Source organism: Peromyscus maniculatus, chromosome 2 (assembly GCF_049852395.1).
Source record: "Peromyscus maniculatus bairdii isolate BWxNUB_F1_BW_parent chromosome 2, HU_Pman_BW_mat_3.1, whole genome shotgun sequence".
Taxonomy (NCBI): domain Eukaryota; kingdom Metazoa; phylum Chordata; class Mammalia; order Rodentia; family Cricetidae; genus Peromyscus; species Peromyscus maniculatus.
Genome location: NC_134853.1, coordinates 32,258,528 through 32,275,246, shown reverse-complemented (window position 1 = coordinate 32,275,246; position 16,719 = coordinate 32,258,528). Strand labels below are relative to the sequence as shown.

The 16,719-nt window shown below is 42.3% G+C and overlaps 1 protein-coding gene across 1 annotated transcript in view; it reads left to right on the top strand.

Annotated features, from left to right (window-relative positions):
- Window positions 1-16,719, top strand: part of Clvs1 (clavesin 1) — a 238,555-nt gene that overhangs the window by 13,202 nt on the left and 208,634 nt on the right. The window contains exon 2 of the mRNA XM_042270869.2: window positions 2,732-2,838. The gene's annotated coding sequence lies outside the window, so the exon portion shown is untranslated. The remainder of the gene's footprint in view (window positions 1-2,731; window positions 2,839-16,719) is intronic.

The window sequence follows — 16,719 nt, the reverse complement described above, 5'->3', positions numbered from 1 at the left end:
CATTTTCTCTGTAATGGTTCCACCCGAGACCTGTTGCAGAGTGGTGCTCATGTGCCCTGCACAGACAGAGGTCCCAAGACTCAGCACCATGACATCATCATGGCATTCAGTCAAGCCTGGCCTCACCTTGAGAATGGATGCATTTGGCTCTGGATTACCAAATGCTGGGATTAAGTCTGTGTGTGTTCAGGGTAAACAGCTGGTGCTGAGCGGGATCGTGCCTGTGCATCAGGCTGCCTGGCTACAGCTGTTGGCATAGTACTGTGTGCAAGGTGTGCCCCGCCCCAGCTCATCTGGCTGGGGGATAGTGTTTGCTGTGCCAGCCTGGATCTCCTCCTTGTCCATTTCCGTGACCCAGCTGTTGCAGAAACAGCCCTCCTCTTTCACACAGATGGTCCCTTTGCCTGGAATGTGTGAGCCTTCATTCAGACTTCTCCCATTTGCTTTCCATTTCAATGTCACCTCTTTCTCTGTCCTTCCCATTGAAAGTACAGTCCCTTCTTGGTGTCCTTCATTGCATTTACATGCTATGTTTTATTGATGTAAATATCATTCTTCTTATTCCAATCCTTTTATAAACAAAAGTATTGATGGCCAAAGACTTAATGGAGGTGCTGGAGTCTGCTCAACTTCATTAATAATGATAACTTCATACGCACCTACCTGTTAAATGGTGGAATAAATACAGTCCATAGAAAGAACCAGGGCCTTTTGCCCTCTCTCCTTTTCTGCATCTTTAGCAGAGCTGGCCATGGTGTCCCCTTCTTCTCATACATGCACAGAGCAAGGGCAAGCATTTTCACTCCCTCCTTGTTAAATGGTGGAATAAATACAGTCCATAGAAAGAACCAGGGCCTTTTGCCCTCTCTCCTTTTCTGCATCTTTAGCAGAGCTGGCCATGGTGTCCCCTTCTTCCCATACATGCACAGAGCAAGGGCAAGCATTTTCACTCCCTCCTCTCTGTCCTTCCAAGGATTCGTCATTTCATTCTCTTACTGCTAGTAAAGCTCTTGCCTAAAGATGCTGCACTGCGACTGCAGATTTCAGGGCTCCGTCCTTTCACAGGAGGATGCAAGAGGATGTGCCCTTCCTGCCCCAGGCAAACATACTGACCCAGGGCCCAAGTCCTGTGCTTGATTACTGAATTACTTATCTGTTGTGGAGTATTACTTTAACTAAGCAAAGATGCGTTACGTTTGTTTATGCTGTATTTGTTCAACTATGTAAAGATGTGTTGCTTTGTCTGCTTAAGGCACATGATTGGTCTAATAAAAAGCTGAATGGCCAATAGCTAGGCAATAGAGGGATAGGCAGGGCTGGTGGGCAGAGAGAATAAGTAAGAGGAGGGGTCTATGCTGGTGAGAAGAGAGGAGAGAATGAGGGAGAAAGAGAGGGGGACACCTGGGCCAGCCAGTCAGGAGCTGCCAGGCAGCCAGACATGGAGTAGGAGATACAGAATGAAAGAAAGGTAAAAAGCCATGAGGCAAAATGTAGATGAAGAGAAACAGGCTAAATTAAAGTATAAGAGCTGGTGGACACGCATAAGATAAGGCCGAGCATTCATAATACTAGGTCTCTGTCATGATTTGGGAGCTGGTCGGTGGACCAAAACAAAGCCTGCTACATTTCTTCTTCTTCTAGTCTCCGTTATTCCAACTTGATAAGAGTCAACTCCATAGAGGAAGCTCCTCTTCCATGAAGTGCCGGGGGAGGGTTGACAGGAGTGTGGGGAAATTACTGCGCAGTGAGATGAAACACAAAAATTTGCAAACATCAACAAAAGCAATTCCTCCTCCTCCCCCTCTTCTTCCTTTTCTTCCCACTTCTCTTCCTTTTCTCTACCTCTTCTGACTCCTTCAAAGAGGGTCTTAGGACATTACCTAGGTTAGCATTACCTTAGGACATTACCTAATAGCAATCACCTGCTTCAGCTGGCTGAGCTTATCATCTGCACTACCATACTCAGTGAGGAACTTTTTAATACATACTCCCAGGCTTTCCTAATTTCTAGGGTCTGGGATCCAAGCAGAGTAAGTGTTTAGCCTGCACTGAATGTCCCTCTCAACCTTCAGCATCAAAACAACAGAAGGTCCCACCCCTTCTTAAAGTTGAATTCACTGGACCTATATAGTTAAAAATCCACCTGGATATTACAAAATCCAGTCTATTATCTTTACTTGTCATGAGGCACCAGGGACCTGTGACTACAGCTTTGAGATCTGAGTCAGTTTCCATATCACGTGTGTTTGACACAGTTTCATGGTGATGGCTGAATGATCCTGTCTAAAGGCTAGACCTTATCCAGCCTCACTTACATACCTCACTTACATACCTTGCTATGTCTTACAAATCCTGACTAAGACTGTCCCGTTGTGAAAGAGTCCCAGTGTGAAAGAGTGTTGGCTAAGTGTCAGTCCCTCAGAACCCAAATAGGCCAGCTGTCCTTAAGTGAGGAATTGCAGAAAGATGACGTAGTCTTCCCACAATGTCCACAGAGACTGGTTCCACAACCCCCACGGATATTCCTCAAATCTTTAAGTTGCTGATGTAATGTGGTATTGTGTTTAATACAGTTAGCATATCTTTCCCAATACTTTAAGTCATCTCTAGAGCACATCTATAGAATAAATGTGTGTGCTGTATACATTACTGTTAGGCATAATTTCTTAGGGAATGGTGACATGAAAAATAAATGGCAGATGCAATCTTTTTCAATGTTTTTGATTTGTAGTTGGTTGACTCCTCAGATGTTGAGATGGAGGGCTGCTGTGATCAAGTGGCTGCCTCTGTTCCACATCTCCAAACTCCATGCATCCAGAGAGAAGCAAAGGCCGGCAGGTATAAACTGTAGTTTGGGTGTTTGTGCCGCTATTAAATGTACATTCTGAAGCCCTGACCCCAAATGTGGCGATAGCATTAGCTGCGGTGCAGACTTTGGGAGGTGACAGATAGAAGCCTGGAGCCCTTTCATATGGGATCAGCTCTCTAGCAGAACAAACCTCTACAAACTTCACTGGCCTCTTCCCCTACATGGAGCTGGGCCACCTGTGAACCTTCACCAAACATCAAATCTGTTTCACTTGACCTTGAATGTCTCAGCCTCTAGGACTGGTGAGGAACATATTTCTCTTGTTGGTGAGCCACTGGGTTGATGGTATTCCCTTATCTTATCCTGAGCTGAGTAAGGTAATGGAGGACTACACAGTTTACATTCTTCAGGCAAACAACTCTCCATTCTTCTATAGTTTAGCATCAATGATCATTGCCCTGTGTTTTGAAAGTGAACTGTAGGATGCTTCTTTGTAGTCTGAAGGAGCAGTGTCTATGCCTCAAACATGTAGCTTCCTGGTTGTACCTGGTAAGAACCTCTCTTCCAATTGGGAATTGGCACCATTTTAATGAAAGCACATGCAATAAATGTTGATGGCAGTGCCAGGAGAGATGGAGATTGTGTTCCCACCCTGCTGACCAAAGCCCAATGTTGTACACAATCTCATGTCACAGAACTTCCTGCCTCCTAAATGGCAGGCTAAGCATGCACTGGAAGAGTGGCAGGTCTTTACTCCAGCCTGTTCCCTGTCATTGGCATGCCACTTCCTGATTGTGACCTCAAGAAGCTTTGGTTGTACAGCCACAAAAGGCTCGTGTTGCTTTAGAAGCCAGCAAGCCTCATCTGTTCCTGCTCTAAGGCCCAGAGGACAGAGGGGGTAAGACCTGGTGGGGCACGCTGTGATTTAAGGTGGATTTGCTGACAAGTTACTTACATCAACAGCATGGCATTGTCTCAAGGCAGGAAGATGAATGCATTCTTTAGTGATTGAATCCACTGGAGTTTGAAAGGGGATACATGCGTGTACACACACACACACACACACACACACACACACACACACACACACACACACGGGGGGGGGGGGGGGGGAGGATCTCCTTGGGGCTTGGGGCACTTGATGGGTGAAAATGACCCAGAGAAGGTTCCTAGTTAAATAGTCAACTACACAAGATGAGCAGCTGATAGTTACCTAGTTTGCCTGAGATTTCTCCTACAGCTCTCCTGAGCATACAGCGTGAGACTAGGGTTCTGCCTGCTACTTGCTTTTAAACACATGCTCAATTACTTATCACAACTCAGATATACAGTTGTGGTTTTAAAAACTGTTGATTAGTTTTGCCTGACTCCTGAGCTTGGTTTTACATTTGCATAGGAAAGTGAGTGTGTTTCACGCATTGAGAACTTGTGTTTTTGCAGAGTGGTTCCCAGAACAAGTGCGAGAAAGTTGCCCAGTTCCTGTCTGACTCCTCCTATGGGCTCTTAAATATAATCCATGTTGTCTTGGCATTAAATATCATCAGCCCAGAGGCCAATGGGCAAGCAAAAGAGATGAAGTGAAGCGCTTGCATTTCCACCCTTGTCCTTCAGTAAAGTGAGTGGGAGTGTCAAGCATGGCTCGGGAGCACACTGGGCTGCTGAGTGGGTACAGTGCCGCAGACAGGGCAAGGAACATCGTCTCCCAAGATGCAGCTGGCGTCTCAGCCCTTCTCATCACACCCAGTCTTAAGCTGGGCATTTAGTGATGCTGAGCATAACCTCTCATCAGTAAAAGGTTTCTGTCAGTGTCTTGCTTACTTCATGTGTGGCTATAAAGGTCAAACAAATGAAAGCACCCAGTAAGGTGTAGTGTGGCCCCTTATCTTTCAAAGAGTCTAGGGCTCCAAAATAGGCAGATACCTCAAGTGGAGACGGTGGTAATTATCGGAAGAGTTGAGAGTAAGGTTTTCTATATATTCTGCAATGAGAAAATGTGCTGGAACAGCTGCTACCGCACTCCTGTGTTTTAGGGATTTCTCTCCAACAGTATGAAAACGATCTGTTGTGGTTAGAGTTTAACTGTGCCAAAGGGCCACATGTTGGAGGTTTGGTCACCGATTTGTCACACTATTGGAAGATGGTAGAACTCTTAGGAAGTGGGGCCTAGAAGAAGGAATGTAGTTCACTTGGGGAGTTGACCTTGAAAGCGGTGTTTGGATGCCAGCCCCTTCCTCTCTCCTTTTCCTTCTTGTCTACCACTAGACAAACAGACTTCATTTAATATGCTTCCATGATGCTCTGCCTTACCACAGACCCAGAGCCACATGCAAATGACCTAAAACTCAAAAAAAGTTAGTTTGTTTTAGACATCTTGATGTGGTTTGAAAGAAAATGCCCCCAATGGGAACAATACTATTAGGAGCTGTGGCTTTGTTGAGTAGGTATAGCCTTGTAGGAGAATGTGTGTCAGTATGAGGGTGGGCTTTGGGCTCTCCTATGCTCAAGTCATGCCAGTGTCACAGTTCACTTCCTGTTGCTTGCAGATCAAGATGTATTAACTCTCAGTTCCCTCTCCAGAACCATCTTACATGCTGCCATGTCCCACCATGATGATAATGGACTGAACCTCTGAAACTGTAAGCCATAACTAAATGTATTGCTTTATAAAAGTTGCCATAGTCATGGTGTCTCTTCACAGCAATGGAAACCCCAACTAAGACAGAAGCTGGTACCAGGGAATGGGGTATTGCTGTGATAGACCTGACCATACATTTGTTTGAGGAATATGGACCTAGGACTGTGGATTAGAAAAGCAGTTGAACTCTTTAAGTGCTGCTGAATGAGCCATCTTAGTGGAAGCATGGAAGACAGTGGTACTGGGTGTGACTGGATGACTTGTGGAGGCCTTGCTCAGGCCTTTTCAGAGAAGAATATTAATATGTGACCTAGAGATCTTTCATGTGATATTTTGATGAAGAATGTGGTTGCTTTTTTCCCTTTTCCAAAGAATCTGCCTGAGGTTAAAGTGAAGAGTTTTGGATGAATTCCATTGTCAGAGGAAATCTCAAAATATCCTAGTATAGACTCTGTTGTGTAATTACTACTGTTCATGTTTATAAAGATTTATAATGAAAAGGGGCAAGCTGAGCAAGGAGAAATACAAAATGTATAATCTGAGGAGCAAAAGACCACCAGGAAGTGGAATGGAACTAAGGTCCTGTGTTCAAGGAGACAGAAGGATTAAGAAATGGAGTAAAGGGAGTGGTGACCTTAAGACTATATCCTACCCAGTTAAGTTTCCAACTTGTGAAAAAAAAAAATTAAAGAAAACTTAGAGTCAGGTGTGGTGGTGCATGCCTTTAATTCCAGAACTTGGAAGGCAGAGGCTGGTTGATTTCTGAGTTTGAGGCCAGCCTGGTTTACGGAGCAAGTTCCAGGACAGCCAAACTTAGGCAGTGAAGGAAACCATGGAAAGAAAGCTGGTGAAGAGGTAATTAAATGAGAGGCCTTGTTCCAGCCCCATCAAGCAGCAGAACTTGGCAGATTTGGCCATGAAATTGGAGTTAAGGCTATAATAAAAGGGCTATGGAATTTGCCTCTGCTACTAAGAAAAGCTACTGAGGCCAGGCATGTGTCAGGGGTGCCCCTGAATGAAGGTCTAGAGAGGTCATTGTATGAAGCTATGAAGATGAAGCCTGGATTGCCTTGGAGACCCCAAGACATTGGAGATACCAGAGCTGTGGGATACCTGCTGAAGAAAGCTGCTCACAGGGAGTGGAACCAGAGAAAGAAGTATGTTGCAGTCAACAAAGTTGAAATCTGAAGAGCATTTTGACATCAGACATGAAGATACAGAGTTTAGAGTTTGCCTAGCTGTTTTTCAGTCTTGCTTGGGTCCAGTATTTCCTCACTATGCTCCCTTCCCTACATTTTGGAATGGTAATATAGATTCTCTGACATTAGATATTGGAAATATGTAATCTTCTTTTTGATTTTGACTTTACAGGGGATTACAGTTAGGAGATTGCATGAATCTCAGAAGAGACTTTGAACTTTAGACTTTTAAATAAGTTTGAGACTGCTATAGACTATGGAGATTTTTGAAGTTAGACTGTTGGTTTTTTTTGTTTGTTTGTTTTGTGTTTTTTTTTTTTTTGCATTGTTATATGGCTACTAACCTTTGAGGACCAGAGACTGGAATGTGGTGGTTTGAAAGAAAATGCCCCCGAAAGGGAGTGGCACTACTAGGAGGTATGGCTCTGTTGGAGTGTGTATGGCCTTATAGAAGGAAGTGTGTCTCTGTGGGGGGTGGATTTTGAGGTCTCCTTTGCTCAAGCAACACCCAGTAAGACAGTTTTCTTCCTGCTGCCTTCAGATCAAGATGTAGAACTCTCAGCTCCTTCTCCAACACCATGTCTGTCTGCATGCTTCCATGTCCTACCATGATGGTAATGGACTAAATCTCTGAAACCGTAAGCCATCTAATTTAAATGTTTTCCTTTATAAGATTTTTCCTGGTCATGGTATCTCTCCACAGCAATAGAAACCCTAACTAAGACACATCTTATCACAGAAATGGAAAACCAACTCACACAGGAGTGCTCAGAACATACAACCTCATACTGCTGTCAGGAAATGTAGGACTGGAGGTTGAAGGCAGGCAGTATTTCTGCTGAGCTGTAGAGTGCCCAAGGTATATTCCTCATCTCTTCCTTCCTAGGTGATCTCATTTGGTCTCATTTAATGTTATCTACATACCAAAGATGCTCTAAATTAGTTTCAAGTTAAGACTTTCCCTGAGCTCCAGAATATGTCAAATTGAACTGTCAGCACCATCATTTGGATGTTTTCTGGGCATTAGAAAATTAATACAGCCATCCTGAGCTGTCACACTCAAATGTACCTTCTCCCACCCTGTCTTCAGAAATAGTGTTACCATTCACCCCATGTTTTAGGTCCACATTTTAAGAACCATCTATGGTGGATTTGGCACTTGGGTAGTTATTTATTCTTTCTGTTTCAGAGAGAGAGAGAGAGAGAGAGAGAGAGAGAGAGAGAGAGAGAGAGAGAGAGAGAGAGAGAGAGAGAGAGAGAGAGAGAAGAGGGAGAGAGAACAATATATATGTGTCCATCAGCATGGGATTTTGTGAAGATTACATGTGATCTCTGCAAAACAGTGCCTGGCACATTGAAGATCCTCAAAAGGGTTCCGTGATGGCACATGTATTTCCTTGTGTCTCAGCTGTATTTTGATGACATTATTGTTAGTTTTTATTGGTACTTTTCTTGTAGTTGTGATTAAAGACACAGCAATAAGCAACTCAAAACAGAACTGGAGCAGAGGTGTATGCTGCTGGGATTCCTTGCATCTCAGAAGAGCAGGATGCAGAAGACAGGAAGTGGGTTCGGAATATAAAACATTAAAACCCTCCTCTACTTATCCACTTCTTCCAGACAGATTCTACTTCCTACAGGTCCCACAATTGCCCCAAACAGCTTACCAGCAGGGGACCAAGTACTCAGACAGGAGCCTGTGCAGGGTGGGTATCATATCCAAAGGTCACACTGAATTTGATTAATTCTTATTGTTGCTAATACCATGGCCCCAGTTCAGATGTTTTTAGTCTCTAGTCAGTCATGGGCACTTTCTAATTCATTTCTTGTCGTATCTTTCCCGGACTATAGAACAGCCGGAATCCAGTTCCTCACAATGCTTATGCCTTCCTTTCCACCCTCCTTCCTGCTCTCTGTGTTATTCAGCATGGTCTCCCCTGCCATGCTGCTACTCAGTTATTTCTCAGCTCAGATGTGGTCTCCTCCAAGAGATTTCTGGTGTCTTATGTCTACTAGTCATGTCCCATCTCTGTATTCATATCAACTTGTTTTATTCTTAGCACATAATAGAGTTTGAAGCAGCTATATTATGAACAGGTCCTGGGATTCCAGTTCCTCTCTCTCCATGGAATTTCAGAGTCTGTTTTGTGGCTGTGGCCCGACAATCTTGGACTTCACCTGTAGTGTAATCCTTTAAAATGGAGAAAGTTACGATTTCCCATCTTCTGTGCTCTGGGAAACAGGCTAGCAAAGAACATCCCTTCCTAAGGGACTTAGAGAAGACCCACATCCCACTCTTCGTTTGCCTCACAGGTAATTAGATGAACTGCCCACTGATCATCCATCCCTTGTCAGGCAGAGCACACAGTCAGTTAACTAAGCTTGTGGCATCCTTTCTTTGGCTCAGGCCACTAAACTTGGTTCAGCTGAAGACAGCCCATGTGTGAATTTGCTCTCACTCGGGTAAAATATCTGAACTGCTATGGGATTAGCCATGTTCTCATTTTGTTTCTTCACACTGGGCTCTTTCAAGCCTTTTTGCTGCTCCCTATCTAGGAAAAGCACCCCCCCCACATATTTCTTTTGGTGTATATGAATTTTATGGTCACAGTGTTCTCTATTACAACAGCACATCTACTCCAGTGCAATCATCCCTTTACCTTCTTTCAATAATCCAATAAAGAAGCAAATAATTCAATAAAGAAGCAAAACATTTCTTTAATAAATATGAATTTGATTTAATTAGATAGTTTTGGTGCATTGTGTACCGTTTTGTTCCTGTGATAAAACAGGATGACAACTTACAGAAGAGTTTATTTGAGCTTATGGTTCCAGCGTCCATCTTGTGGGAGTGCGGCAGCAAGCAGGATGGCAGGCATGGTGTCAGCAGAAAGCTGAGAGCTCACACCTTGAACGGCAATCACCAATCAGAGGGAACAAACCGGAAGTAGGAGAGGTTTTCAATCTCAAAGACAGTCCCCAGTGACATGCTTCCTCCAGCAAGGCTGTGGAACCTAAACTTTCCTAAGCGCCAACTGGAGAACAGTGTTCAAATGGCCCAGACTCTGGGGACTATTTCTCATTCAAACCACTACACGTGGAGTCTAAACAACATATGCCACATGATGGTTTCCTAATGGATATTCGCTAGGTAGGAAAAGTAGATTGATAGGTGAGATTCTAGCCAAATACTGTAGCTTGTGCCTTGTATCTGGTGAATCCAAGTACTGATTGCTTGACTTTCCACCACTGTGGCTTTCACAAAAAGACAGTTTCACTTTGAGCTGATTCGAGGGAGCAAAGGCAGAAAACAGTGGGAAATAGTCATTCTGCTCAGAATAGGTTGCTTAGGAGAGAATAGAGTAAATCCATTAGTGCATTTCATTTACATTCACCGACAGGGCAAAGAAACATGTTCTGACCATCTGAGCTTTATTTCCTATGTTACCTTCATAGCATAGCAATCCTTCATAGCATACTCAGTGAAAGGGGTGAAAAGGGCATGAGAGGGACACCTTCATATCTAGAAGATGCCGAGCACCCATGCAATCAAAGGGTTTTAGTAAAAGAAATGGAAAATCCATTATGTAAGCAGGATTTATCATTAAAAATGTTTATATAAATTTGTATTATATTCCTGTCTGTATTTAAGTTAAAACCAAGAGAAACAAGAAAACATAACAACCATAACACCCCTTAATCTCTGAACACATCTCTATAATCTACTATATTTAGGTTTTTTTTTTTTTTTTGTTTTGTTTTGTTTTGTTTTGGTTTAGATAACATAAGGATCCCTGTGGATCACGGAGCATAAAAGTGACTATGATTTTAAAAGATATATTGATATGTCTCTCATGTAGCTCAACTTGTTATGTATCAGAAGATGACTTTGACCTTCAGTTCCTCCTGCCTCCAGCCTGAGTGCTGGGATTATAGATGTGCACCGCCACACCCTGACGATGTGATGCTCTGTGTGTGCTGGGCAAGCCACTCTACCAACTGGGCCACATCCCCAGCCCTAGATAAGGATGATTTTATAGGAAAAAGTATCGTTAACCTTGAAAGACAAACAACTCATTTTTCATATACTGTTTAAACAACAGATTAACAATAAAACCAAACAACTTTCCATCCAAGTTTAGTTTTTTTCTCTTCTTATGACTAAGCATCCCTGCCAACTGTAAATAAATTAAATGATAATCATGAATGAGGTACATAGCTAATTTAGGTTTATTACCTTCTTATATGTATAACAAATATGAGCTTTCACAGTTAGTTTCATTATGTTTCAAGACCCATAAAATGTGCTCCAATTTATTGTAACTATATTGTCATTTTAAGTTAATTTACATAGGAAAATTCTGCTCACTGCTATTAAGGAATCCGTCTCAGGGCTGAGCATGAAAAGGCCATTAATTAGCTCTTTATTGATGGATTGGTCAGGGGAAGAGACTGCCATTCACAGGCCTGGGTGATTACTTAAGGTGATGTGAAAGTCTTGATGGCAGCTGCCTGAGGTCTGGATGGCCATTTTAAATATGCAAATATTAGATATGGTTAATTATTCTGGCTATAGTTCTTAGAAATAGCATTCAGAAATGCTTTAAATGTTTTGACGGATGGCAGGGCCTCCCCACTCATTTTCTGACCAATGACATTGTGCCCAGCCCTACGTAAGCACCTAAGGGGTGAATAAAGATGGTGGAAGTTGCCTCTTCTCAACTCTCCTTTAGGAAACCTGCTCTATTTTGTCATTGTCTGCTTAGATTAGATTAAATGTCCTTTGGCTCTATTTTTCCTACATTGTTACTACATGTGCTCACTTATTCCAGCTGAAATTAGCTCTATTTCCCCAAGCCTAAATCTCCTTGATAGTTATTGATAATGCCATTTCTCTACGAGATGAATCACTTAACCAATGACATACTTAATTCTTGAGACTCTCTTGTCTTTTTTTTTTCTCTACTCTCCTATTGCAACCGAACTCTGATTAGTGAACTCATTCCTTTACATACTTGGATGTCTTTATACGTTTAACAAATTCGAGATGTTTCATCAAAGCAGAGAAATTGCTACTTTTCTTTTTCATTATGTTGCAATTGATTTTCAAGCCCCAAGAATTTATCTCCATTTTGGGGATGCATCATAACAAAGAATGTACTTAATCACTCATTAATTTTAAGTTTGGGTGAATAAAAACACATATCTTTTGCCCAGATGAAGTTTCTTGAAATATAGTGCCATTTTTTAAAATTGATTAACTTCAACAGTCTCTTACACCTTCATAATTAATATCACTCTTTCCATTTCTCCAAGTATAAATAGGCCTGTCAGACAACGTCAGCCTGCAATCATTGAGCAATGCATAAAGAGTGCCACGGAAGAAGTGATATATGGTTTGGTTCTGGGTGATGCAGTGAATTAATGAAGTTTTCAAAGGTGCCTAGTATGCAATCAGAGGATAGCTCAGATCCCAAGAGAGTTAAGTCAAAGAAATAAGAACTCTAAAATGATTAGAACTGGAGTTCTAATCTCATCTAACCCAGAGATCACAAGTAGAAGGCAAGCCTCCAGGCTTGGTCTGGTTTACAGGCAGCTTGCTCTCCAGTTTTGAATTTGGACTTCTTTAGGAAAAGCAATTGATCTCCACTTTACTATGCTCCACCATGACCACATGCACATAATTACCTCGTTTGCCTAGAGCCTACAGGCATTTTGAATCTAAGACTTTGTTAACAGTTTGGGGAACAAGGAGATGCTAACTTCAGGGTAACTGATTGGCAATAGGAGTCTCAGCTTGCATGCTGACGGCTCTTTGACCTCAGAGCTGACGTCTGCATATGCTAGAAGGCATTTCACATAGCTTGGTTTTGCATCCTGAGGCCTTTCCACCTTGTGTGCGGTTAAACTCATCGGGTAGTTTAAAATCAGAATGAACTAGAAACCTGGGCCATTAATATATCATTGATACCACAAAAGCACTTTTGAAGAACAGCCAAGAAAAAATGTATCCAGTCTCCTCATTCCGAGGTAGACTCAGATGACCAAACTGAGGAGGAAGCTGTTTCTTGAGTCTTGTGTCCAATCTCTATGGGCTGGTGTATTGCTCATTTGGGCAATGATGGTCAAGTCAACAGTTACCAATTAAATTTGGCCTTTCTCCCTATAATAGTAAAATCACAGCTCCCAAATAGATCTCTGTAAGGCATTTGCTTTCAAAGTGGCACCAGTTGCTCAAAAGAACATTGCACCAAATTTAAAGAAGTAAGACCCTTGTAGCATTAGGGAAATTATTTTTCTCAGCCACTGTGTTCCCCATTTGATTCCCTCATGTCAGTGTAACCTGCATTTTAACAGATTGCTTGGGGGATGGGGAGAGTGTTCACTGGGTCGGGCTGCCTCACAAGCCTGCGCCTGAGCACCGTCCCCAACAGCCATGCACAATGTCTCACAGTTGTAGTGTGCTCTGATAATCCCAGCGCTGGGGACGTAGAGACAAGAAGATCGCTGGGTCTCACTGGCCAGACAAGCCAGCTTAATTGTGAATCCCAGGCTAATGAGAGAACCAGCCTCAGCAGAGCAGGTGATATTCCTGAGGACGACACTCGAGGATACTCTTGAGCCTCTGTGCACGCAGGCATGCAGGCAGGCACACACACTCATCTCCCCTAGACATGTTCAGCATCCCCGCCCCAGCACATGCACAGGAACACACACACACACACACACACACACACACACACACACACACACACACACACACTCATGCAAAAACTAAAACGATCATTTTCTTTGGCATAAGAAGCAGCAGCATTTCTTAACCTATGCTGCCGTTAATGTGGTCGATCAAAAGCCATTCCTCTATCTTGCAAGACTAAAAGGGAACAAAGAAAAGTTTGCATTGGGAACTACCAGATTCCTTGAACTTTCTGATTCAGAGGTAAGCACCATTAAGGAAACGATGCTTCTGTGGTTTCAGATTTAGAACACACCATTAACAATCAGCAGGGAAGGTGACCATGGGATGAAGGACAAAGTGCAGACTGCTAATTAGAAACGCTCTCCCATTATTCTTGACCTTAACAGGTGGCATCAATATGCTTCACATTAGCTTACACTCCATTTTCAGTCTCTCCTCTTCCCTTATTTCTTAGCCACTGTACAATCGATGAACTTAGGATTTGTCTCTTTTCATTATCCTGTTTTCTCTTTTACAAGGTGGTCCTAAAGAGTCCCAGTAGGAGATGCCTATGAGTCAGAAAGATTGCCCAAGGAAAGCTTGTATTTATGCACTGTAAGGTTGTATTTCTGGCAGTATTCTCTTGTTTGTTTTGACATTTTCATTAAGCTAGACTCCTAGCTTTTAAACCTCCTCTGTACACTATGGCTTTTTTTCACACCTGTAGTAAGCACTTTCAGATTGCCTTATAATTATTTTCTCACTTATTCAGTTCCTTCATTTGACTCTCTGTGCCTCAAGGACAAAGGATTACATCTTAATCAGTTTTATGTTTTTAGTACCTAACACAGTATGTGTTAGATTATTGAAAGAAAGAAATGAATTAATAAAACCTCACAAAGTAAGTACCTGCGAAGAGCCCTATATTTAATATATCCAAGTGTTAGTTAACATATTAAAACAGAGGAGAGACATAATGACAGATTTGTGAGATTTATGCAGAGGCTGATACCACCAAAGGAAGGGACGCTGACTCCAGTCCAATGTAGCTAGCAGATGGGAGAGTATAGAGAACAGAATTGTGCTCTCTGTCAAGCCCTTTCCTCATTCTCCTGCCTTGCTCCTTATTCTCTCACCACCCCATTGGTTCTGGGGTGAACAATTTGGTTTACCTTTCAGTTCTGTCCTTTTCTGTCTCATTATAATACCACCATTAGAAATGAACATCCCCTTTATTATTATAATAATATGCTTTATTATTTGTTGTATGATAGGAAACATACGTTGCTGGCTCAAAATTCTCTCTTTCTCCTCTATCTCTCCACTTGCCCCATGAGTTAATTCCAAGCACAGCTTTAAAGTTGGATACTTGGGCAAGGGAAGACTTTTCCTGACTGCATTGTTCCTCCAAGATATTAGTGTCCCAAGGGATGTGTCCAAATAGAATCAGAGTCACCTTCCCATGATTTGAGGCCCCAGCATGTAAGAATTTCCTATGTAAATGGCTTCCAAATCTGTGCTTAGAGCTCACGTGGAGTTCTTTCAAAGATTTGATCCCAGAGAATCTTTGTGCTGTTGGTTGGAGATGCAGGTGGATGTGCTTTCCAGTGTGTATTGCCCACATGCTAGTCTATGTGGCCATTCAAAGTTACCATGGGCAGCAACCTTGGTGGGAGCGGCAAATAACTGTGTTGATTTTGAAGGTTGATTTTTAGTTTTAGTTTTGTGTATTGTGTGTGACTGTATGTACACATTCATGCCTGTGGAGGCCAGAAGTAGTGGACTCCCTTAAACTGGAGTTAGAGGCTGTTGGAAGCTGCTCATCATGGGTGCTGAAAGCTGAACAGTATGTGCTCTTAACTGCTGAGCTGTCTCTCCAGCCCAAACATGCATATTTAGAAGGAAGCAGTAGACATGGTTCTCCCCAAGGACAAGTGACATCCTTAGTCATTGGTTTTGATTAGTTTTACAGTACCTGGCATGAATTTTCTGTGTGGAGCAAGCTTCAAATCCATTAAACATGGTTATTTGCCTCATCAGCAGCAATCCAATGGTTACACCACTTGTCACATATTAGAACACCTCTTTTCATACCTAACTTTTTATATCTACAAAATAAAACAGGAGAGATAGTGTGTTAAATACAGGAAATTCTTCATCATTGAACACTTCCTTAGACAGTAATAATGTAGATTGTAATATTCACTTCTGTCTTGGTTAGTTATTTTTGTCAACTTGACACACACTAAAGTCATCCATGAAGAAGAAACCTTAATGGAGGAATTGCCCCCCATCAGATTGCCCTGTGGGGATGTCTGAAGGTATCTTCTTGATTGATTGATTGATGGATGGATTGATTGATTGATGTGGGAAGGTCCAGCCCACTGTGGGTGGTATGAATCCTGGGCAGTTGGTTCTGGGTTGTACAAGGAAGCAGGCTGAACAAGCCAGTAATCAGTATTTCTTCATCACCTCTGTTGTAGTTCCTGTCTCCTGGTTCCTGCTTGAGTTCCTGCCCTAACTTTCCTGAATAGTGGGCTGTGATCTATAGGATGTAATAAATCTTTCCTTCTCAAATTTCCTTTCTGTCTGTGCTTTAACACAGCAATGGGAAGCAAACTAAGATACACACACACACACACACACACACACACACACACACACACAAACAGAAACTTCTACAGGAGTAGATCACCCTGTAACAGAGCAAGAATACCTCTAGTAGATAATCCCAGTACCAGGGGTGGTTTATTTATTTTGGAATTGTTGGTCAATGAGACCCTATTAACCCCCAAACAGTACAAGGTATTGCAAGTGCTCCTGGTCCCCCTCCAGAATTTGATGGTAAGACCCTGTTGCTGAAGATATTACACACTTCACTCATAGACTGTGGAGAATTCAGGCTGGTACAGACTCCAAGGTATCATCCTTACTGGCTACTTTTCATAGCACTTGAAGGTGCTATTTTGCATTAATGGAAAAATAATCCATTTTACTCATCTGTAAACACTGTGAGCTACAATAATGACTGACTTGCCAAGTCAATAGAGGCATGAACATCATAACAGTGACCAACATACTTTCATGGATTTAAGGCCCACTCCACAGGATGAGACCCATACTTAGTATCATATTTGGTACCAAGAACTATAGTTAGACAAGTGATAGACCCTAAGGAAGAACTACTACTATTATTTTTCTAAAAGGACATAGTATTAAAACAATTCCCAATAATTTATCCTTATTCCCATGGATCCATGCATCTTTCAACCTTCATCAGAGAAGCATTTGTTACATGATGATTAGCCCAGAGACCCACAACATGTAGAGAAAAAGAGACTAAGGAATTCTCAACCCTGAATGGAACATTTATATTACACAATACAAATACAATACA